At 44.6% G+C, this 26,347-nt stretch overlaps 1 pseudogene across 1 annotated transcript in view; it reads left to right on the top strand.

The window, feature by feature from the left end:
* Positions 1-26,347, top strand: part of LOC309550215 — a 40,733-nt pseudogene that overhangs the window by 6,297 nt on the left and 8,089 nt on the right. The window contains exon 3 of the transcript in view: positions 18,525-19,722. The product of the transcript in view is annotated as an uncharacterized misc_RNA (transcript). The remainder of the gene's footprint in view (positions 1-18,524; positions 19,723-26,347) is intronic.

Here is a 26,347-nt window from a genome sequence, read left to right as displayed (position 1 = left end):
GTCCCCAGTAAGCCGACGTGTTTCGCACTAAGGCTTCCTCAGGGCCAAAAAGCCTGTAATTCTACAAAAAATACATACAAAAACATATTATAACAACTATACATACATTGTGTCTCCTCAAATATATCACATGTGAAAAGCAATATCATATATCATACAGATAAAATGTTACTAACCCCACGAAGTCAAGGGCAAGGCAAAAACATGTCCCGGGCAGGCGTCAGGACCATGTATAGAAGGGAAACACAGGTGCCACTCTAAGTGCAGTAACTTGAGATTTAGGAAGGAAGGAGCGCATGCTCCGAGAACACGTCGCCGGCGCCATGACGTAATCACGCTTCCGGAAGTGACGACGGATCTGAGTGTCCCCGGGACCAGGAAGAGTGGCCAGCTACCGCTTACAGCCTGTCTACCGTTACCGCTCCAGCCATCCTGATCCTTACCGGAGTGTTGTTATGAGCTTTGTATTTATCACCTTTGTGAGTGCCCCTTTCCATTGATCTTATCTAATAAATTTCAAGTTACTGCACTTAGAGTGGCGCCTGTGTTTCCCTTCTAGTTGGCTCCAAGCTTTCTTCTACTTGTCACTAGAGCTGTCTCAGGAGTGCACCTTGGAATTTTTTATGGACCTTTTTTATGGACCTATGCATTGTCCTTCTAATTTTAATTGACAACTATTTACTCTAGTTGTTGTGTTTTCAGTGACACTTGTGAAGTCCCTGATGATACTTATTTTCCCCGTTGTGCGCCAGCTGTTTTATTTTTATGTCAGGGGCAGTTACATCATATAGTATCTATGTCCAAGCTAGAATCACCACAGAACCTCCGCAGGGCTGGAGAGTATGAGTATCAAGGTATTAAATCACTCAGTAGAGTCATAGAATACCCTCCCAGGACCCCGGTATCTAACATCCACAACAAGGTCTTACCCTTTGAAGGTATGATTAGTGTTGGAGACCTAAGACCTAACATGACGTAGTATTATACTATCGAAAAAACCCCACCCGGAAATACCTACCACACGTGGCTGTGTACCTCAGTTCCCCCTTCGGCCTCATAGGGCAGGTGGTTAATACCAGGTCAATACGTCCCAGGGTATGGGAAAGTAAAGGACTCCCCTAAGGAATCATTGACTTACTATAAGAATATAACCAGACAACAGCTCCATTTCCCTCCATTAACTATTAGAAAGATAAAAAGTGCATTTTATATACAACTTTATAGATCAGACCACAATGAGGGACAAATGAGGAGGAAAGAGGGACAGAAGGACTTTGTTCCACATCAGGGACAGTCCCTTCAAATCAGGAAAAGTTGGGAGCTATGATTATACAGTACATGTTACATAGTTGGTATGGTTTAACCACTTCCATACTGCCGGCCGTCATATGAGGTCCTTAGGTAAGTGGAGATTTCTGGATGATGGGTGCAGATACAGGCATCATTCACTTATCTTTTATTTCAGGCAGCGATTCCCTGCACCGTAAGAACAATCATGTGCAAATACTGTGTAACATAAAAAATTGCAATGACCTCCATTTTATTTTTTATTCCATAAGGTCTCTGCTAAAAAAAAAAAAAAATATATACAGTAAAACCTTGGATTGTGAGCATAATTCGTTCCAGAAGCATGCTTGTAATCCAAAGCACTCTTATATCAAAGCGGATTTCCCCATAAGAAATAATGGAAACTCAGATGATTCGTTCCACAACTATTTATTCATAAATCCTTCAATTTATAGTCCATATAAAAAGATTATAGCATTGCGATAGGTTGTGTAACCATACAATGTCCATCCACAAACAGCCGCTTTCACAAGGGGATTGGAAGCAAAATCCAGCAGAAGCTACAGAGTATCAAAGAGAAGAGAGGCGCCTCTAAGTGTAGCAATATGGTTCCATTTAATGAAGGTACAACATTTAGCAACTCACAAACTCACATGGTTGATGAATAAAACAGGCACATCTAAGTATGCAGGGATCCGGGGTAAAGCTGTCCACATAGACCATCTTCTGCACCGCCGGCTGCCAGTCTGTAATCCTGACCAGGAAGACCACCCTGCAGTAAAGAGATCTGAAAGCGAGGGGCAGCATGGAAAGGATGACGTAGGTGACGCTGCAGAGGTTGGTCCTATGTGGACAGCTTTACCACGGATGCCTGCATCCTTAGATATGCCTGTTCCAATCATCAACCATGTGAGTTGCTAAATGTTGTACCTTCATTAAATGTAACCATATTGCTACACTTAGAGGCGCCTCTCCTCTTTTATACTCAGCTGTGACTTGAGGCTACTTGTATATCAAGACATCGCTTGTATATCAAGTCAAAATTTATTTGAAAATTTTGCTTGTCTTGCAAAGCGCTCTTAAACCAAGTTACTCTCAAACCAAGGTTTTACTGTATATATATATATATATATATATATATATATATATATATATATACTGTGTGTATATATATATATATATATATATTGTGAGGGATTAGCTCGGTGGTAGGCGTAGATGACCCCTTGGGGGCTGCGTTTTCCCAGAGAGAGGGCCGACAAGTGCTTGCAAACAACAGTTTTGTTTATTAATGGTGTTTTCTTCACCAGACTGCATGCAGCAAAAACATCCAAAATAAAATAAAACAGAAAATAAATCCTTGCCTCTGTGGGCGGCTACCTTCTCACACTGGAACCTACCTAAGAGTCTGTCTCCAACCTACTGTTGGGCAGACTTTCTTGTCCTACAGTGGACACTCAATAGTCCATTTATAATCTCTTCACACAGCACCAATGTCCATTGAACATGTCGCTTAACTCATCACAATGAGAATGTCTCTTGACTTGTCTCTTTCCATGGCAAACATTCCTTTATTTCTTTCACATAGAAATAGTTTGTTTTCTCACCTTTGAGACGTCTTCACACTTGGTTACCCTCCTTAGCACACATCACTTCAGGGGGTCTTCTCCCATGCCCACACAGCTTGTCGGGAGGCACTCATCTGACGGTCCTCCTTCTCCCAGCCCACACGGCGTCAGGAGGCAGCAATCCATTAGACTTCCTTTGGACAAATTATAGAGGCCTTCATTTTCTCATTCTGAACAGCTGAAAGCCTTTCAACTTCCTTAGACAGTTCTGGCTACCTCTGCAGCCGACACCCTATAGTAATTGGTGATTTTTCTAACCCAGGTGGAAGTGTAGCTCCTGTCTGTGACTACATTCACAGATTTACCTGACTTCCTGTCACATACCCCCCCCCCTCTTGTTTCAACCCTAGGGTTGGGACACAGATTTCCAGACACGCATGTGTCAGGCACTGCTCTTGACACTCACTGATACGCCTCTTAGTATCTTCAAGCTTCCGAATGAAACTGTTTCTGTCATCTTCATTGACAGATTTCTCATAAATGTCAAACAGTTTGTCTCTCATCTCATTTACACATTCCTCAACTGTATTTTTGGCATCATTTCGCTCCTTAAGTTTGTCTTGCATACAAGTTTGTCCTATCCGCCATGGAGGAACGTGATCCATAGGCAACTCAATTGGGCTAGTCTTAATGTCTTCAACATTCTTGAGCCGCCTCTCTCTGCAATCAACAAATGATTTCCACAACACTTTGAGAACCTCTGCTTCACTAAGCTTTGTTCCAAGTAGGGACTCTTGACGTCCCTCTGTGACTTGAGTTGCCTCTCCATACAGCTGTACACAATCATTGACTTTTTGTTGTAAAAGGGAATGATCTTCCTTCTTGAGCATTGCTTGCTCTAAGATGCTATGCAGAGGATTTTCCACTTGAGACAACAGGCTGTCACACATTTCTTCAAAGTGACCCCTGTTCCTTTTCCCAGAGACATCAATATCATTCACCAAACATTTCATATTCATAGGCAGATCTGAAGCATTTGCACTCATCAACTTCTTAAACTTTTCGCCCTCCTGAGCGAGTCGCAGTAAAGGCCTACTATTTGATTTGATATTCAGTTTATATTTCTTGCCAAACTCTTCACAGAAGTAGCCAACCAGAACATCATCAACTTTCCTTTCACCAACATAGGGGTCAAAGGCAACAACACAGTTGAACCAAGCGATCTGGGTGGTATCCATTATAGACCTCCTCTCTGCATCAGTGAAGAAGCATGGAACTGCAACACATTCTTTTACAGGTTTCTTCAATGCACTTTCTGCTGAACTATTTATCCGCTCAAGGTCACCTAGTTCCTTTTCTCTATCTGAATTCCACATGGAATGCATCTCAAGATCACGATCAAACTTCTGCCACCTGTCTTTCACCAGTTCCATTTTGGAAATATTCCCTGAAAGGCACTTGAAATTCATTTGCTTCACGTTTTCACCAAGAGCCTTAGTTTTCTCCACTAGGTGGTGTTTGCTTTTTCCTCCCAGATTTATATCACTTGCTTTAGGTTTCTCCGCTTTAGTTTTCTCCACTAGGTTTTCAGCCTGAACTGAGAACTCATCACATTTCTTACACAACTCCTTTGTTTGCTGAAGCTCTAATGATACATTTTCCAATGCTTGAAGTTTTTGAAGGAACGGTTTATTCCAAAGGGGTGATTCAAGCCACATGTCATCACATTTCTGAGGCTTACTCAGGACATACCCCAAAACACTGATCCTTTTAAAAACTGCATCAGGCACACTATCCCCTCTTTGGGACAGATCCTCTGTTGCCTGTAATTCCTCTTCCAGTTCCTGCAACGGAATCTTCATCTCTTCTACTTGCTGTTCTAAGGCTCGCCTAGACCTTTCTAGCTCCCAAACGCTTTTCACAACATCATCCTTGGAGCTGACCAAATCTTCCATTTCTGTACCCAGCTGTTGGTTAACTCTTTCTAGTTCAACCTTACACTCTAGAGCTTCCTCCAAGGAGCGAGCCAAGAACAGGGCTTTGCTCTCGTTATCACGCGCCTCCGTTTTTGCACGGTCGCGTTCTACTGCATATTTTGCAGACACAGTCTTCTCCTCACCAAGCATCTGATCAAACTTCTTTTGGTTCTTCTCCAGGTTGGACACAATCTGATTCTGGTGATCCAGATTCACACTCAGTTCATCCAATTCCTGCTGAAGTCTTGTCTTGGTCTTCTCAAGCTTGTCATAAGCAGCTGTTTTTTTCTCATAGCGTTGATTAGCAACTTCAAGGTCTTTCTGCAGTTTCTTTTTCACAACTTCAACACTCTCTAATGAACCAACGCTTTCTTCCATGCGTTTTTTCATAACCGCTATCTGAGCTTGCGATGTTGCGACTTCCTCCTCCTCTTTTAATTGTTCCAGGAAGCCATTTTTCTCATCTTCCATTTGTTTGAGCTTCGTGCTAAAACTCAGCCTTTGACACCTCTCTTCCTGTAAGAGTTCCTGCGTGTCTTGCAGCTGCGATTCCAAGATAGAAAAACCCTTGGCAATTTTTCTAGATTTGCTGTCTGCTTGAGAAAGCTGATTTGTAACATTGTCCAGCTCAACCTGCAGTCGGTTTGCCTTCTCTGACAGCTCAGCACACACTCGGTCACCTTCTGACACCTTGACTTGCGATTCCTGCAGCTGTGTCTCTACTTTTTTTCTCTTGTGTTCCGAATCTCCTTTTCCCTGCATAAGAGCCTTCAGCTCACTGGCTAGCATCTGGGAATAAGAATGTAATTCTGCCACACATGCTTCTTTCTCTTTTAACTGCTGCTGGACACGTTGGACTTCATCTTTCCAACTTTCACAGTCCGTACGCAATTCATCTACCACATTTCTCAAAGTGGTGAGCTCACACACAGTACTCAGTAATTTAGCCTCTCTTTCACCTTTCTCCTTGTCGCTGAGAGACAATGTTGTTTTCAGAGCGACATTCTGTTCCTGCGCCCCCTGCAGGTCTATTTTGGTAGCTTCCAAAGACTGAAGACTTTTTTTCCAGCTGATTACGCAACTCCCACATATCACACATACTTTGCTTCTGCAAAGTCTGAATTTCAATTTCCTTTTCCATGAGGAGGGTATCTTTCTCCATTATAGCCTTTCTACGGTTTTTCAACTCGGAAAACAGAAGAGCAGTGGCTTCTTCCCACTGGAACTGTACCCCCAGGGGTTGTTCCTTTACTTCCATTTTCCGTTGTACGGCAGCCAGCTCAGCCCTGCACACATGCTCGGTTTCCTCCATACCGATGGCCTCCATTTGCTGCTAGCGTCCCTGTTTCCAGCCTGCCATGCTCTCTTGATGAGCCTTTTGTTGAGCTGCAAAGCTCCGCTGAAAATCCGCATTTGCCTGCTGTTGAGCTGCATTTGCCTGCTGTTTAGCTGCATTTGATATAATCAGTTGTTTCAACATCTCCTCCATTTTGGGCTTACTTTCCATCTGAGAACACTGTGTCTCCATAACCATTTCATTTACACCAGCGTTGCTAGGGATAACAACCTTTCTCTTTAGCCGATTCCGTTCAGGCATGGGTGGGGCTGGTTCAAACAGTAGCATCCCCTCCATCCATAGAATCCGGTCTCTCATTTCAGCGATCCTTGCATCTTTCAGGCGTTTTGATCGCCCCATCTTTAGTCACTCCACAAAAAATTGTTTCAAAGTCCAGCAAAACTTTTAAGACCACTGTCTCTTTAAAACTTAGTAGTTTTTTCTCTCTCTTGCAGGATCTCCTTTCCTGTACACACAGTTTGTGCAGTCCCTTGCACCAGACACAGTTCATCAAAAATTTTGAGACCGCTGTCTCTTTAAAACACGTTTTTTTCTCTTTCAGGATCTTCTCTCCTGCACACATAGATTGTGCAATCTCGTGCACCAGACAAAGTTCATCAAACATATGCACTTCTTTGCAGGGATCTCTGCTTCTGCCCACTGCATACCTCCACCATATGTGAGGGATTAGCTCGGTGACGGGTGTGGATGACCCCTTGGGGGGTGCGTTTTCATAGGAAGATAGCCGATAAGTGCTTGCAAACAACAGTTTGGTTTATTAATGCATTTTCTTCACCAGACTGCAAGCGTCAAAAACAGCAAAATAAAATAAAAGACAAAATAAATCCTTGCCTCTGTGGGCGGCTACCTTCTCACACACCGGAACCTACCTAAGAGTCTGTCCCCAACCTACTGTTGTGCAGAATTTGCTGATCCTATAGCAGACCATCAATAGTTCATTTATAATCTCTTCACACAGCAAACAGTTCACTTAACATGTCCCTTTTCCTCTTCATATGGAACATGTCCCTTTGTTTTCTCTCCACATAGAAAAACAGTCCATGTCCTCACCTTTGAGAAGTCTTCACAACTGGTTACCCTCCTTAGCGCAAATCACTTCAGGGGGTCTTCTCCCATGCTCACCAGCTTGTCGGGAGGCACTCATCTGTCTGTCCTCCTCTCCCAGCCCACAGGGCGACAGGAGGCAGCAGTCAATAGGACTTCCTGTGGACAAATTATAGAGGCCTTCATTTCCTCATTCTGAACAGCTGAAGTCTGTTCAACTTCCTGCTGGCTAGCTCTGTAGCCAACACCCTATAGTAATTGGTGAACTTTCTAAATAAGGTGGAAATGTATCTCCTGCCTGTGACTACATTCCCAGATTTACCTGACTTCCTGTCACAATATAGTATCCCACAAAAATAAGTACACCACTCAAATTTTTGTGAATATTTTATTCTATCTTTTCATGTGACAACACCACTGAAGAAATGACACTTTGCTACAATGTAAAGTAGCGGATGGAGAAAATAAAAGTACTGTTAGGTGTGGGCAGAATAGGCTTCTCTAAAGAGATGAGTTTTCAAGCAACACCTAAAGGTGGATAGAGTAGGAGATAGACAGATTGGAGTAGAGAGTTCCACACGATAGGAGAGACTCGGGAGAAGTCCTGGAGGTGGGACGGGCATAAGTTTGGCTTGAACATCGTCTGTTTGGGTGTTCGCCCAACACCAGAAGTTTCTGTGTGCGTGTTTTTCTTTTCTTTTCTTTTTTTCATGTTTGATACTATCAATGCAATTTTTCATTTTTTTTTAATTATTTTTTTTTTTTTTTTACAAAATATTGTTTTTAAAGGAGCAGTGATTTTAATTAATGCTTACAATGAAAAAAAAAAAAAAAGAAAAATTCCTTTAAATATAGTGCCTGGGGAGTCCCCTTAGTCTGCCTGTAAAGTTGTGTATCTGTACTGTGTATAGAACCTGCTGCAGCAAAACTGACATTTATAAAGAAAAAAATTACATTTAAATTGATTTTCCCAGCCATTGCCGGCAATAGAAATAAAAAATAAAAATAATAACAGTGTGGGGGTCCTGCCTCGGTCCATACCAGGCTCTTTGAAATCCCCACAATCATTCTTGGTGACTTCAACATCCCAGTTACTACAAACACTTCTGTTACTTCTAAATATTTTAGTCTATCCTCCTCATTTGGCCTAAAGCAGTGGATACACAATGGATAGAGGCTTCTACTCACTCTGGTGGCAACACCCTCAGCCTTGTATTCTCCCACCAATGCACTCCATACAACCTCTCCAACAATCCTCTCCCTCTCTCTAAACGCCACTAGGGATGGGCGAACGGTTTGGACCGAGCATAACTTCAGCCCGAAATGGCCCCTTCAGGTGTTTGCCAAAACACGCAAATCTTCTGTGTGCTCTGCGTTTCTTCTATTTATTTTACTATTTAAATCCCGCCGAGTGAACAGTCAATAGGTTGTTAAGAAGCGAGGCCGGGAAACCGGCCACGGCGTTCTGAACAACAAATGAGTCCTCAGCTGTCAGCTGGCTCTCCCGCAGACAGCTGAATGTAAAAAAAAATTATTGTTGGCAAAGAAAATAAAAAATGGGGAAAAAAACGGCATGGGGTCCTCACCGTCTACACCAGGCCCCATCCATACCAGGCCCAAAAAAGGCTGCATGCTTGGATAAGGGTCTGGTATAGATTTTGAGGGGAAACCCCATGCCAATTTTTTTTTGTTTTTTAAATGGCGTATCTTTCCCCCCAAAATCCATACCGGACCCTTATCCCAGCACGCAGCCTGACAGGCCAGGAAAGGCGTGAGGACAAGCGATTGTCCCCCCAAACCACACCTGGCCACATGCCCTCAACATGGGGGGTGCTTTGGGTTAGGGGGGTCTTCAGGGGGCTAATCGGAATCTGGAAGCCCCCTTGAAAAAGGGGGCCCCCAGATCCTGGCCCTCATTTACCAAAAAAAGTGTTAAAAATAAAGACATGAGGCAGTTTTTTACAGTTCCTTTATTAAAAAAAAAAAAATAAAAAACAATGTCCCCTGATGTAGATCCATCATCAATCACAACGACCGCTGCACCGCCGAGCCAAAAAAAGAAAAAAAAAAAAAAACTCCACCCACAAAGAAGGCTGACTGTCGAATGCCTGCTCCACTGGGTGACAGTTTTTAAATAGGTAATGGACAGAGCCACCTGGTGATGTCACCTGGTGGCCCTGCCCCTTATGATGTCACCGATCCAGCATGCACCAGTCAGTTACATCACAAGGGGGGCGGGCCACCAGATAATGTCACCAGGTGGCCCTGCTCCTTACCTTTTTAAGAACTGTTAGACTGTCATTCCTTGAGGGTGGAGTGTTTTCTTTTTTGGGGTCCAGAGGTGCAGTGGGTGTCATGACTGATGACGGATCTACATTGGAGGACATTGTTTTTTTGATTTTTCTATAGAAGGAATTGTGAAAAACGTGCTCATAGCCTCATTTATTCTTACAATGTACCCCAAACTCATTCACATAGGGGGGCAGGATCTGGGGGCCCCAGGGGGGCTTCATGATTCTGATAAGTCCCCTGCCTGCAGACCCGCACAACCACAGGCCAAGGTTGTGCCCCATCAACATAGGAACAAGGTGCTTTGGAGGGGGAGGGGTGATCCCAACCTGCCCCAAATAACCCCCCATATTGAGGGCATGTGGCCTGGTATGATTCGGGGGGGGGGGCGCTCACTCATCCCCCCCTTTCCTGGCTTGCCAGGCTGCATGCTCGGATAAGGGTGAGGTATAGATATTGGGGGGACCTCATGCCATTTGTTTTTTAAATTTTGGTATGGATTTCCCCTTAAAATTTATGCCAGACCCAAAGGGCACTGGTATGGATTTTGGGGGACCCCATGCCAATTTTTATCTTGCTGGCCATTTTTTGTTTTTTACATTCTGCTGTAAGCGGGGAAGCCCACTGACAGCTCATAACTCATTCGTTGTTAAGGACGAAGCGGCCGGCTTCCCGGTCTCACCTCCTAACAACCTATTGACTGTGCGCTCGGCAGGATGTAAATAGTAAAAAAAATGAAAACACAGAGCGCACAGAAAATTCGGGTGATTGGTTTAGTTCTCCTCGGCCCAAACGGCTCGCCCATCCCTAGTGGTGTATAGAGAGAGGGAGAGGATTGTTGGAGAGGTTGCATGGAGTGCATAGGTGGGAGAATACAAGGCTGAGGGTGTTGTCACCAGAGTGAGTAGAAGCCTCTCTCCATTGTGTATCCATTGCTTTAGGCCAAATGAGGAGGATGGACTAAAATATTTAGAAGTAACAGAAGTGTTCATATTAACAGGGATGTTAAAGTCGCTGAGAATGATTGTGGGGATTTCAGAAGAGAGAAAGTAGGGCAGCCAGGCAGAGAAGTCATCAAGGAAAGTTAATACCGGTCCAGCGGGCTGATAAATCACAGCAATTCTAGAGGAGATTGGAGAAAATAGACGTACAGTGAGCATCAAATGATGAGAGGGAGGAGAGTGGAGAACCTGGAAGGTGCTCTGTGAGGATAGGAGGATTCCACACTCCACCTCCCTTGTGTTCCCTAGGTCTAGATTTACACCTACTTCATTCATCTTATGGTGTTTATCAATAAATGAAGTAAACTGATCCATGTGCAAATTCATATACAACATAAACTGCTTTGTGCTCAAGATGCTGTTCCCTGAATATCTCCTGCTTCCACTTTACACCTACTTCATTATCTTATAATATTTTCTATAAAGTAATAACCTGTGAAAAATTCATGTAATCATACAATATTTTTTGCTTAATATAGTGTTCTCTGCAAGTCCACTGCTTCCGCTTTGATTCTACTTCAACGAAGTTCTGTTGCTCCAAAAAAGCCCACAAATGAATGAAAAGTTGATAAGGTGTGAAAGTTCTCCGTGCTCCAAACTGTGCCAGCTGTAGTGTAGCCACGCCTTCTTCCACCTCTCACACACGTGATGGTGAGGGCGCCCCCTTAGTAGTGCTTCCCCACTCACCAGAGCAATATGACTCCCAGCTTTTCATCTACCAGAGTCACAAACATCCTTCACACTCTCCTCACCTCCGATGGCAAAGGAACTGGATCCTCCTCGCTCACTCCTGCAAGTCTGCTGCGCTTTATGTCAATCTCCCTCCTAGACTCGGCTTCCTCCTCCGACCGCTGTTCCAGCAGGAGCTCCGCCTCTTCATACACACTCAGGGAGGAGAGAAAGAGGAAGGATATACAGTACATACACACACAGCACAAGGCCGTGTTCACACTACCAGACGTTTCTCAGGGCTGCAGTTCCTCTGAGCTCCACAAGGTGGTGATCTCAATTCTACCCAGACACAGGAAGTCTCTATGGAATACAGACAGGAAGTCTCTATGGAATACAGACAGGAAGTGATATCAGATTCTGACAGGACATTCCATTTGGTAGGACGGAAAGAGAAGACAATGCAGGAATCGGAGGCAGAGAAGGTAATACGTAGATTAACCCCTTCAGGGGGATCAGTTGATGAATAATATATCTTGCTATATAAAGCTGGCCATACATGGTTCCGTTTTATCATTCAGCCAGAGTAATGAGTGAAAGAAAACTGAAGCAATTCCTCCATCCACACGTTGGAGGGGGATGGGGGAATCCTCCACTGCACTATTGTATTCTGACAATGAGGGGTGCTCCTCCGCTCTCAGAATATACAGATCAGTGATGAAGCTATTGGCTGCACTATTGATTTTCTGTGTAGTGACCCCGGCTTCATCTCTTGGATGCGCTCGTCTGTTGCTTGTCCTGACCTTTATCCTGATTCCTGGATCTCCTTCTCATCTCTCCTCCATATCCTCTTACCCACAAGATAGACATCCCTGTTCTCTGTATTCCCGAGATTCCACACAGGAAGGTCACACCATCCCTCACCATCATCAGGTAGATGAGGAACAATCACTGATAGTATCATTAGGATCTGTACATTATCTGCATTGTTACCATTGATGTCATTTTTATTATATATTCAGAGTGGAAACCTGAGAGATTCTAAAGTTGAGGTTAAAGAAGAGATAAAAGAGGAGGATGATGAGGATGGGGTGATGGAGGAGTCAGAGTTTCTAAAAGAACACAAAGATCTGTACCAGGACACCATGGTGGAGTCATCCAACTACAGAAACCCACCAGAGAGATGTCCCCGTCCTCTGTATTCCCGGGATTCCACACAGGAAGGTCACACCATCCCTCACTGTTACAAGGTTGGTGAGACAGAGATTATAAAACACAGACTCATGGAGACAATGTGTGTATTTTTATGTGATGTCACAATAATAAATCTTATATTTTACAGATGATATTCTTTCATTTTCTTGATTTAGAGTGGAGATCCAATCGATATAGAATTTGAGGTTAAAGCAGAAGAAGAAGAGAGGTATGTGAGGGATGATCAGCAGTCTATGGAGGAGGATGGAATAACGGGGACATTTATAGAGGAGGACACTCCTACAGAGATCAGCAAAGGTGGGTCATTAACACTAAATACATTCCTCCGCCCATACTGCTCACTGATTGGTCCAGAGTAGGGTGGGGACTGGGTGATATCAGCCTGTAATCCCCTGGTCACTTGCCTGAGCTGTGTTCCCCATCCTGTATTCCTGTATTTCTCTCGGATAATCTTCCTTCTCTGTGCTGCAGACACAATTTTTGTATCTAGAAGGGATTTATGGAGATTCTGGGATTAGGCTGGCAAAAAAAATGTGCATGATATAGGCACCTAGGCTATGAGTTTTGGGTCTTCTGCCCCATGCCTAATGCCCCGTACACACGTGCAGATTGTCGGCCGAAAAGATTCGGCCGACGACCGATCGGCCGATTTTCGGCTTGTTAGTATGATGCTTCCGACAGCGCACTTTCGGCCGAAAAGAATCTGTCGTGCAAGCATTAAAATTTTTGTATGCCGACACCAGAACGGCCGATTGTTCGCCAGTCAATACAGAATTCGGCCGACAGACAGCAGATTTGCGAGACTGGGCATGCTCAGAAAAGAAAAAACACAGGGAAAGTTAACCATCACATGATTGCAGTCGGCTGTAGTCGGCGGACAAAATTCTTGTGCAGTCTTTTGCACTTTTCAACAGACACGACAGCCCGGGGACAAAAGACGGCCGATTGTTCGGCCGACGATCTGCACGTGTGTACGAGGCATGAGTCTAATGTCATGTTCCCAACAAATGAGGTGGAGATACTGTACATCATATGAAAGGTCCATCTTCATTCCTCAATATAACGTCATGTTCAAACAAATGAGGAGACACTGTATACCACATGAAAGATCCATCTCCAGTTCTCATTGTAACATTATGTTCCATACAAATGAGGAGGAAATACTGTACAACATATGAATGTTCTATCTCCATTCCTCAATATAATATCATGTTCCAACAAATGAGGAGGAGATACTGTACACACCATATGAAAGGTTCATCTCCATTCCTCAATATAACGTCATGTTCCAAACAATAAAATTGTCATCATTTCAATCGCATTATTACTTAGTGATGTTTGGTTGGGTAAGGTTGTATCATTGATCCATGTCAGATCTCTTTTTTTTTTTTTTTCAATTCTTTTATTTATATAAAAGACAACTTTCAGGCATAATAAACAGTAACATTCCTTATAGAACATATGCTGAGACAGTGTATTACAACACTGAAGACAATTCAGTCATAAGGTTGAGATCTACATCGGTCGTAGAATAAGAGGTGTTCTACAATTCCTCTAATGGGAGGAGTTATGCAGGACTAGAAAGTACCCGGAGTTGTCCGTTCCAGTTTCGCATAACATATAGAAGAAGAAGGAGGTAGTAAAGCGAATAAGTAGTGGAAAGAGAGAGGGAAGTAAAATAAACCTAGAGAGAGGTAGAAGAGGATAAGTAGGTGGGATAAGGGGGGGGGGGAGGGAAGAAGGAGGGGTAAGAAGGTGTGGAAGTGGGGGGGGGGGAGAGTAGGAGGGTTATCATTGGTAAATCTATGGCCCTACATCAGCAATACTTTCCACCAATATTTTAGAGCTCCCCCAAACTCAACATGAGGTCTCTTTAGTATTGTCACCCTTAATTAAAGAGCAGCCTTCATCAGAGAGGATATATAATAGAAAAATAGTGCAGCGCAATCCTAGTGGTAAAATTATAAAATCATGCAGAGTCCCAGTGTTAATAGGTGTCCATATAAACAGATAAAAGTCTCCAGTGTAAAGTGGTCCTAGGGCAATTCAATAAGGTGCTTGTCTCCACGAGTGCTCATGCAATCCCACCACCTGTTCACACTGCCGCTCACCTTAACAAAGAGACCCTACAGGGTCAACCAGCATTTCATCTCAAAATCAAAGCATCCTCACACTTTCTTCCTTAAGCGTAGTAAATGATTACACCTTCGATGCACTGTCAGCTCCTCAAACAATGTTACCAATATGTGTAGGAGACAAGAAAAAACGATCTAATGCTCTCTGTATGCAATCAAGCACTCTTTAATCCATATAAGAAAACAACTCACATTTTTGAAGAAAATAACAGCGCATATCTGCAGAGTTTGCAAGCAGGCGTGCATCAGGTCCACCAACCCGGAAGAGTGAGAGGCGGCCGCGGGTCACGTGACATCCCTCGTACGCGTTACGTCCGTGAAAATAAGCGGGACTTCTTCAGCAAGAGGGGACAAATATATTCCATTGACCCCAGGTTTTGGTGTATCGTTCGTGTTGGGGACGTGTCGAGAGAACAAGGTTTTCCATCCTTTCTATTTCATTCTTTGACCTTTTTGAGCCACATGCCAACAGTCAGGGCCTGTGGGTTTTTCCATTTAAGAGGGATGCACATTTTAGAAGCATTTAGAAGGTGACAAATAACAGGATTTTTATAGGTCTGGGCCGGGATGTTAGAGGCATGGAGAAGGAAGAGAGCAGGGTCATTGGGGAGCGGTCGGTTTATAAACCGCTGAGACATTTCACGTTCTGCCTTCCAGAACTCCGGTAGTTTAGGACACGACCACAAATCATGTAGGAGTATCCCCCGGCCCTTCCCGGCATCTCCAGCACTGATCAGTGAGTGTGGGGAAGAACCTGCTCAACCTTGACGGCGTGTGGTACCACCTTGTTAGGAGTTTGAAGTTGGTTTGTTGTATTTACATGCAGATGGATGATGTAAATGTAAATGGAATGATGTGATTTCTGTTGGTCTGAATTAAAGTTACAGTCTAAATCCCGTTCCCTCTTAGCTAAGAATGGGAGTTGGTAAGTCCCCTGGGGTGTGATCAGTAATGTCATGGATAATACCTGTGTTAGTATTCTGTCTTGAGAGCAATGTTCTTCGAAGGGTGTAAGTTGTGTGTTGCATTCACTGGGAGGTGGCAATGAGTTTAAGAAATTATGGAGTTGCAATGCCCTCCAGAAATCTAGACAGTAAGGTCCCGAGAAGTCCATGAGGTCTTTGAGTGCAGGCCAACTAGATGATGTTGAAAAATGGGAGGCTCGGAAATAGCCTGACTCCATCAAGGTCCTGAATGTTTTATCTTGGTAGCCCGGGGTAAACTGGGGATACCCCAGTATGGGTGTCAGTGGCGAGTGCGTCGGGGGAAAGTGAAAGTTGTGTGAATAATTTAGAGAAGGTTCTTATCATGTGACCTATGAGGGGATGGCGTCTTATGGAGTCTGGTAGTGAATGGTGGTACGATGGAGCTCTATGGAGGGGTATGTCGCATTGGGCCTGTTCTAGTCTGGGCCAAAGCTTCGCTTCACCATGACGACACCAGTCTGAGTCTCCCCAATTGTGTAGCCTGATAGTACTTGCATAAGTCCGGCACTGCCAGTCCACCTAGTCGTTTAGGAAGCAAGAGCAGTCTCCTACATAGCCTAGGTCACTTATGTGCTCAGATAAAATCCACTAGTAGGGTATCCTCTTGTTTAAAATAATGCGAAGGGATGAATATCGGAAGTGCTTGAAAGAGGTAAAGGAACTTGGGGAGTATGCACATTTTAATAATTTTGCATCTCCCAAACCATGAATGGAGGCCAGAATTCAATTTATCTTATAGAATGTGGAATTTCTTTAGGAGGGGGAGAAAGTCGAGCGTAAAAATGTGTGAAAATTTGGTTGGTATGAGAGTGCCCATGTATTTCAGCGCTGAGTTCGTCCATTTTAGCTTAAAATTGCAGTTGGTGGAGAAGGGGGTTTGATAAGCCTACTCCAATAGCATAAGATTTAGTAAAGTTGATAGTTAGATTGGACAGAGTGCCATATGCCTCAAACTCGTGAAGAAAATTCGGTAGAGAAATTATGGGATTTATGAGGGAAAATAAAATGTCGTCTGGATACGCTGATATTTTCTGCTGGGTCACCCCAACAGTCATGCCTGAGATATCCGGATGGAGGCGTATTCTACATAAAAAGAATTCTAGTGATAATGCGAAGAGTAAGGGTGACAGAGGGCACCCCTATCTTTTCCTATTCCTAATGGTGAAGTAGTCCAATAAGACACCGTTTCCCTTAACCTGGGCAGCAGGGGCAGACTAGATCTGTGAGATCCAATTTAGCATGGTGTTGCCGATGCCCACATGTCAAAGTACTGCAAACATAAAATGCCGATTTACTCAATCAAAGGCCTTCTCGGTGTCTGTGCTTAGGAGGACACATGGTGTGCGGGTCTTGGTGGCTACATGTAGGAGGTTGAGGACCATGATTGTGTTATCCCGTGCCTCACATGTAGGCACAAATTCAACTTGATCCAAATGGATCAATTGAGTCAGATGTTGTTGGATCCTAGTTGCTAGGATTTTAGTGAACGGTTTAAGATCAAAATTTAGCATGTAAATGGGTCAGTAGCTACTACAGGAGGTGAGATCTTTTCCCTCTTTAGGGATGACTGAAATGTGAGCTTGTAAAGTCTCCTTGAGGATATATTTCCCAGAGCCCCATGTATTAAACATGTCAACCATAAACTGTCCAAGTGACAGCAAGAGTGTTTTATAATATTGTATGGTAAACCCATCTGGTCTCGGGGCCTTCCCCACTTTGGAACCACCTATGGCCTCTTTATTTACCTATGATTCATTGTCGGTTACTCTGTTCTATGCGCGCAAGCTATTCTTCTGCATTGGGGGAAGACCGAAGCGCCATCGGTGGAGTATTGGAAGTCACCAGTGAACACGATCCTGCTGTTTTACAAAGCCACATACCTGAATAGAGGATGCGTTATATGGCAGGGTTGGACTAAGACCCCATCTACTCTTCTCCGAGGTGATTGTGGTCTCCCACCGGTGAAGGTGACGGTCACCTTAGATGGGTGAGTTGAGGTCCCCTGATACTTAGGGAGGTAACAAATGAAGTCTATGCCTAGCAGACAACAAGCAGTGGTGAGAGGGTGGGGGAGGTTGGGGTATGGACCTGGGTGAGAGTCTGTGTGGGGGAGGCACTGCCGCGTTGAGGTTCTCCTGAGAGGTTCTCCTTTTGCATTTTCCTATAAGTATTGTAGTACATGAGCATTGCACTGAGGTTGGGGGGATGGGGAGTTGTTTTAGTTGCTTTGTTTGTTTCTAGTCTGTTTTTTTGTGAATAAAAATAAATGAAAAAAAAAAAAGCTGAGTCCTAGGAATGAATAAACAGGAGGGAACGGGATAAGGCGCAGGCCAAGGAGATGTTGGGGGAGTGGGTGGAGTCAGTGAGATGTTGGGGGAGTGGGTGGAGTCAGTGAGATGTTGGGGGAGTGGGTGGAGTCAGTGGAGATGGGGAATGGAAACATGGAGGAGTGACTATATATGAAGGTTACGATCGCTGTGCCTATGACTGTACAAAGCGGAAATATTGTGTACCGAATGGAATGGACTTTTCTTTCTTTATAATAAAACTTTTTCTGATTTAAAAGAAAAAAACACTCAGAAAAGATGAGTAGGAAAATGTCAGTGGCCTCCACCTGTAAAACCATTCCTGTTTTGGAGGTCGTCTCATTGTTGCCCATCTAGTGCACCTGTTGGTAACAACCCCCTCTGATACTTGACTGAGCAGATGAATATCCCAGCAGGAGTTTCCCTGACTTGATGCTATACTCTGATTATAAAGTGTTGAGCAGTGTATATGAGTGTGGAAAACTCTTGGTAATTTTTCTTGTCTTCTGACAGACGGACTCTGTGGTGGGAATAGAAGGACATCGGAGGAAGATGTGACTACAGAAGATAATGACATGGCATCTTCTCCAGAAGTAAATCCCGTTCCTCATAATATACATGACAGACCCCACCATTGGAGGAGATCATTGGAATCTCCTGATACTTCACATAGTCCTCTAATATCTGACAGTGCCAACGGGTGCGGGAAACCATCTCATCTCAGGGAATCTTCTTTATACCATACAGGAGAGAATTCATTGTCATGTTCAGAGTGCGGGAAATGTTTTAGTCAGAAATTAGACCTTTTTAGGCACCAGAGAATACACACAGGGGAGTGTCCCTATTCATGTTCAGAGTGCGGGAAAAGTTTTAGTCAAAAAGGACAACTTCATAGGCACCAGAGAATTCACACAGGGGAGCGTCCCTATTCATGTTCAGAGTGCGGGAAATGTTTTAATCAGAAAGGACACCTTCTTAGCCATCAGAGAATACACACAGGTGAGCGTCCTTATTCATGTTCAGAGTGCGGGAAATGTTTTAAGCAGAAAATAAGCCTTCTTAGCCATCAGAAAATACACACAGATGAGCTTCCCTATTCATGTTCAGAGTGCGGGAAATATTTTAAACACAAAGTAAGCCTTCTTAGCCATCAGAGAATGCACACAGGTGAGCGTCCCTATTCATGTTCAGAGTGCGGGAAATGTTTTAAACACAAAGTAAGCCTTCTTAGCCATCAGAGAATGCACACAGGTGACCTTCCCTATTCATGTTCAGAGTGCGGGAAATGCTTTAATCAGAAAGGACACTTTCTTACCCATCAGAGAATACACACAGGTGACCTTCCCTATTCATGTTCAGAGTGTGGGAAATGTTTTAATCAGAAAGGAAACCTTCTTAGCCATCAGAGAATACACACAGGTGAGCGTCCCTATTCATGTTCAGAGTGTGGGAAATGTTTTCATGATCAAGGAACCCTTTTTAATCACCAGAAAATACACACAGGTGAGCGTCCCTATGCATGTTCAGAGTGCGGGAAATGTTTTAGTCAAAAAAGAGACCTTCTTAGGCACCAGAGAATTCACACAGGTGAGCGTCCCTATTCATGTTCAGAGTGCGGGAAATGTTTTCATCATAAAAGAAACCTTGTTAGGCATCAGAGAATACACACAGGTGAGCGTCCCTATTCATGTTCGGAATGCGGGAAAAGTTTTAATGATAAAGTAAGCCTTCTTAACCATCAGAGAATACACACAGGTGAGCGTCCCTATTCATGTTCAGAGTGTGGGAAATGTTTCAATCGTAAAGGACACCTTCTTAGCCATCAGAGAATACACACAGGGGAGCGTCCCTATTCATGTTCAGAGTGTGGGAAAGGTTTTACTCATGAAGTAAGCCTTATTACCCATCAAAAGAATACACACTGTTGAACGTCCCTATTCATGTGTCCGGTGCGGGAAATGTTTTAATCAGAAAAGAAACCTTAGCCATCAGAAAATGCACAGGGGTGAGCTTCCCTGTTAATGTTCAGAGTGTGGGAAATGTTTTAATCATAAAGGAAACCTTCTTAACCAACAGAGAATACACACTGGTGAGCCTCCCTATTAATTTTCAGAGTGCAGGAAATGTTTTGCGTTCAAATGTTTACTTGTTAGACACCGGAAAGTTCATACAGACGAGTGTCTCTAATCTTGTGCAGAGTGCGGGAAATGTTTAACTAAGCAAGAACACAGGTTAGCGCCCTTTTTAATGTTACGAGTGCGGGAAATGTTCTCCAAACAAAGGTTTATTTCTTAGAAACCAGAAAGTTCATACGGGCGAGCGTCCTATTTCATGTTCAGAGTGCGGGAAAGTTTAAAAATAAAGGAAATATAATGAAACATCAGAGTGCACCCCCTGCTGGTACTACGGGAAATGGACGCTGGATTGTAATGGGTGGAACTGTTTAGTCCATAAACAAATGTGAAACCACCACAGTCCACTCAGGGTTGGTTTACACCCGCATCGCCCTCTGACCCGCTGTGGGGTTGGCAGGCAGCTGGGAGCCCTTATGTTAACCCTGTAAAGCCCACGCCAGTACGCCGCAACCGTATGCATCGGGGCTGTTGCGGCACAACCCCATTCAACCCCATTCAGTTGAATAGCATTGCCCAATGTGACCGGGGGTGTGAGGTTTGCAGCAGACGCAAATTGCAGTGCCATGTGTACCGCCCCATCTGGCTACCATTGTAGCTTAAGGGGGGTGGTAAAATCTTGACTCAACTGTCTACCTTTACCGATCCCTCCCCACATGAGGCAACAGCTGGGAAACCATGGCAATACATGGGGGAACAAGTGAGCAATTAAGACAAAACATGGGGCAACAGGTTGGCAATCCGCACAATACATGGGGTAATAAGTGGGCAATCCTGACAATATATGGGGCATAAAACCAATGAAAATGGTGGCACTCCAACAGGTTATAGCGATGATATTTATTGCAGACAGTCAATACGGGATACAGAAAGGTGGACGCGTTTCACACGTAATATCGTGTTTCTTCACCACGGTGTGCGCACCTGTTGGTAATACATGAGGGCAACAAGGGGGCATTCATGACAATACATGGGGCAGCAGACAAACAATTCTGACAATACATTCTTTTTGTGTTCTACTTATAAATATGTATATAGATCTAACCTACTGGATGGAAAAAGATCACTGTAACATGCATTAACCCACAGCAGCCAATCAGGATTTATCTTTCACTGGTGAACCTTCTTAGAAGGGGGGTGAGTTGAGACCTTGCATTGATTATAGGGTTCTCAATCGCATCACGGTCAAGAATGCATACCTGATGATTGGTTGCTTAATTTTTTTGCTCCTTTTAGATTTATTGAAGTAGTTGGCTTTTTATTGGTCCAACCAATGTATGATTATTAATACATTTGACACATTTGTTAATTCTATTATAAAAGATTTAATCTTTATTTTATTCATATCATTACTGTGTGGTAATCGCTTATTCTGATCTTGTACAATAAAAACTCTTCGTACAATATTCCCTGCCGAGTCTTCTTTTTTACCAATGATTAGATGATCGGTGATTGGAATGTGATCAGTTCATAGAGAGTCATCCAGTGGGGTTTTATTAGTGAGATGGAGAGTGGAGAAGGCACCACATTGACAGCCATTGGAGGCCCTTTCTAAAGCCCTAAACTTTTTGGCAACCTGTCTATGACATTAGTCTTCCAAACTCTATCTCACTGAGCTAAGGCCAGAAGAGTTCCAGGAGTTCTTCTCTGTCCACAGTTCCCAAACCAAAAGGAGACATCCACCACATCTTCAATCCTAAGGCCCTAAATGTCCTCAGCTGGGCCCAGGATTTCCGCATGTAATCCACCAGATCATAGCCTCTCTCTTTATCAGGGAGACTTTTTTCTTTGACTGCCCCACATACATGTACTGCGGTAGGGCAGCCATTCTGCGCAAAATCACGTACTGCTTCTCCGGGTCCGGGGCGTGCACACGCGCTGCCGGTGGCCAATCAGTGGATCCGGCGGACACGGCGTCCGTCGGTACCCAGTAATCGTTCCTGAGAGAGGCGGAACAGTTGTCTAACAATGTAAACAAGGCAGATTGCCGTTCTGTTAGTAATGAAGATGGAGATCCTGTGTTTCTGCTAATGGAGGAAGGAGATACTGGCGCACAGAGATTATATATATATATATGTAGCGCGCCCCCCACAGGGGCTGCTGAGTATGTTAGTTTCCTTCACACTCTTTTGACCCTCAGGCACCTCCAACCCGCTTGACACTATGGGTTCTGACATGGTAGTTCAGAGAGAAACAACAATGACACTTGAATAACAATATATCAGTTTACTGACTTAAGAAGGAAATGAACAGATATAGTTTCAACACAACAGGAGATATGAGTGTAAAGAACCAAAGTGACATTCTGAATCCTAAAGTCCCAGAATCACTGAGTGGCCCAAGACTCAGAATCTCATACACCAATAATGTCAGCTACAACTAGATATAACAATATCTAACTGAAGAAATATATGAATATAATAATGATTCAATTCCTCTTATAAATGTGTGAGAGTGACAAATCAGACGTTTGTCTCTATATTAACTGTAGATAAAACAGTTGGATCTGACTAACTCAGCTGCATGGATATATCTCAAGAGAATCCATATCAATCTTAAATATAACCTGAAAGAGTGCACTCGATCACCTATAGGGGGCCCCCTTTCCTATGAATTAAATGAGTCTCTCCCTGGGCATGGCCTTGCTAATCTTCGCCAGCAGTTGGAGCTCTAATCATTCCATGAATGATATTTGTAATCCAAAGGGAAAAAGGGGTATTTGTAATCCAGGCTCTGTCTACAATGAAGTCAAAATAAACCACTGTATGTGTATAGATGAGGCCTTCCCGGTTCACCAAGCACTATGAAAGATCAGGAGTGTCCCCATGGCAACCGCTCCACTACATTAAAGTCCTCTTTGTGTCTCTGCTGCGTCACAGGCCCTTTCACTGTGTCCGTGAGCTGCTGTGCTCACTACAATTAGGTATCTCTCACCCAATCCTCTGACAGTCCTCCGCACCAGGCTGGTCACCTCTCTGTAACATCCGCCACCTCTCTAAGGTGTCTCCGCTCTCGATCAGTCAGTCCTCTGTGACATCCGCTACCTCTTCAAGGTGTCTCCGCACTAGGCCACGGCCTCTACTCTCCACAGCGGTTCTCGGGCACATCCACACCGCACAAGGTCTCTGAGGCAAGAGCGAGCACATCCGACTCCGCCCCTTATTTATAGATGCTCCCATAATTCCCTGCGGAACCCGCAGCTCCCTGGGAGGATGGTTCCATCCGGCCCACTTTGCACATTCTTCATCCTCCACTGGACTATATATTCCACAATCCAACACGCCACTCTTCAGGAGAACCTCAAAATAAGCAACAAACTTAAAGGAACAGTATATCAGCCTTAACTATGCTGATAGCGATTTCTTCACTTGGCTACATCCTCCCTCCACTTGAATGTCTTTGGTCCCCAAAGATGATGGGACTCCTAAGTGGGAGACTCCATTGAGATATAAAGTACCCCAGAATTAAAACTAACAGCAGTTTTGTGTGGAACTAATAGCATCTGAAAACTGGTCAATAAATGCACCTTCGAACAGCTGACTATACAAATTACTAGAAAGGTCTGAGTCACTCTCACAATAGGCCAACAAGAAATCAGTGGCAAACCTAATAGTGTCAGCGGGTGGAATAAGATCATCTTTCTTAGGAATCCCAACAGAAGAGGCAGTTACTTGTGTGGGGCCTTGGAACATTACAATTTGTTCTTCAGAACTCTCTTCTAAGGTATCATACGTCAGTCTCTTTGGCGGGTGTATTTCCCTTTGTAGCCTTAATGACACCCCATCTCTGGGTTCAGATTCACTTTCCAACCCTTGAGAGCTGCAACTAGGTCGAGACTCCTCACACTCCTCAGAGGGGCCCATTGACTCCTCTGTGTCTTGTACAATTGAACTCCTGTCTTCCTCCTGAACCCTGCATGTGGCATCCTCCTGCACCCTGCACGTGGCATCCTCCTGCACCCTGTGCATAGTATCTTCCTGTATGTAGAATCCTCATGCACCCTGCACGTAGCACCAGCATACAGGGGGCACACTGACTTCCAGCATACAGGGGGCACACTGACTTCCAGCATACAGGGGGCACACTGACTTCCAGCATACAGGGGGCACACTTACCTCCAGCATACAGGGGGCACACTTACCACCAGCATACAGGGGGCACACTGACCACCAGCATACAGGGGGCACACTGACCACCGGCATACAGGGGCACACAGACCACCGGCATACAGGGGCACACAGACCACCGGCATACAGGGGCACACAGACCACCGGCATACAGGGGGCACACTGACCACCGGCATACAGGGGGGCACACTGACCACCAGCATACAGGGGGGCACACTGACCACCTGCATACAGGGGCACACTGACCACCAGCATACAGGGGGCACACTGACCACCAGCATACAGGGGGCACACTGACCACCAGCATACAGGCTGCACACTGACCACTGGCATACGGGGGGCACACTGACCACCGGCATACAGGGGGCACACTGACCACCGGCATACAGGGGGCACACTGACCACCGGCATACAGGGGGCACACTGACCACCGGCATACAGGGGGCACACTGACCACCGGCATACAGGGGGCACACTGACCACCGGCATACAGGGGGCACACTGACCGCCAGCATACAGGGGGCACACTGACCACCAGCATACAGAGGGCACACTGACCACCGGCATACAGGGGGCACACTGACCACCGGCATACAGGGGGCACACTGACCACCGGCATACAGGGGGCACACTGACCACCAGCATACAGGGGGCACACTGACCACCAGCATACAGGGGGCACACTGACCACCGGCATACAGGGGGCACACTGACCACCGGCATACAGGGGGGACACTGACCACCAGCATATAGAGGTACACTGACCACCAGCATACAGGGGCACACTGACCACCAGCATACAGGGGCACACTGACCACCAGCATACAGGGGCACACTTATCACCAATATGCAGGGCCACTGGTTACCTGTCCACAGGGAACATAACACATCAAGTAAAACAACTACCATGTAACTGAAAAAAATCTCAAAAGCAATAAGAGAATCTTGTTAGCTGGTTCCCTCATCTAACGTGCAACAATAAAAAACAAAAAATGCAGCACTGCCCTCCACTTCATCTATAAAATTCTACAAATGGACTTATAATGGTAAAACCTATAAATGAATATCCTGTGCAAATCAGCCAATGTATTACAATATAGTAGTGATGGTGTCACCCTCTCTGCAAAAGGTAAGAAATATCACAGAGCTGCAATGTGCAAATAGTGGTGACCCCCCCCTCCCCCCTATATAATCATAATAAATAGTACACTTAATGTGCATATTTTACATTTTATTATGATTATATATCGGGTGTTTCACCACTATTTGCACATTGCAGCTCTGCAGTATTTCTTACCTTTTGCAGAGAGGGTGACACCATCACTCCTGCCTGGATTGGATTTGAATTTAGCCTCCCCACCCCCCCCTCCAAGTTTTTCCTCTATCTTATCTTCCTAACATTTGGTAGTCCTATCCCAAAAAATTCTAAAAAGTGTCTTTATCTTTTTTTTTTTCTATCTACAATCATTCCATAAACACATCCCACATACACCACATAGATCATTTCAAGGAAATATGCTTATAAAATAGTTTACCATTTGCCAAAAAAAAAAATATGTCCCTGGATTTCATTTTAAAAATCTGGTCACCTTACAATATGGTCTACAAGGTGGTGACCTGACTTCTCTGAGATGGAACGCACAGAGGGGAAATGATGTGAGGAACAGACAGGAAGTGATGTAAGATACTGACAGGAAGTGATGTAGGTCCACAGAGGAAGTGATGTCAGATATAAATAGGAATTTCAGAGGCGAGTCGGGAGGAAGAAGAGAGAAGATGTAGCTGGAAGTGGCAGCAGAGGAGGTAATAAGATATTATTTTCTATATATAATCTTTAATTACATAAAGAAAATGTTCTCCTTCCGTTTTTATGTCGGGGGAACAGAAACAGAGGAACGCATAACACTGAGAATCAGATTGCAGTCCCCCCGGTGAAATCACATAAGTAGGATGAGCAGCAAAACTTCCTCCAGCTCTCCTGTAGCGCCCTCACCAGGCAGAGCCGAGGTACTCATAATCTATCTGGGGAAGAGGCAGAGCTCGGGGTGACCCCGACACTCGCCTCTGGAAATATTCAGCAGCTTTCCTCCCTCGTCACTACTAACATTAATCCCGTCCTCTGCCCCAACACCAACTGAGCCCCCACTCCTCACCCCCATCTAAGACCGCTGTCCCCCATTCCTCACCCTCATCTAACACTGCTGCCCCCCATTCCTCACCCCCATTTAACGCCACTGTCCCCCGCTCCTCACCCC

This window comes from Pelophylax lessonae (assembly GCF_965119305.1).
Source record: "Pelophylax lessonae genome assembly, chromosome: 3".
Lineage (NCBI taxonomy): Eukaryota > Metazoa > Chordata > Amphibia > Anura > Ranidae > Pelophylax > Pelophylax lessonae.
Note: the sequence above shows the minus strand (reverse complement) of the source record. Positions and strands in the feature narration are given on the sequence as shown.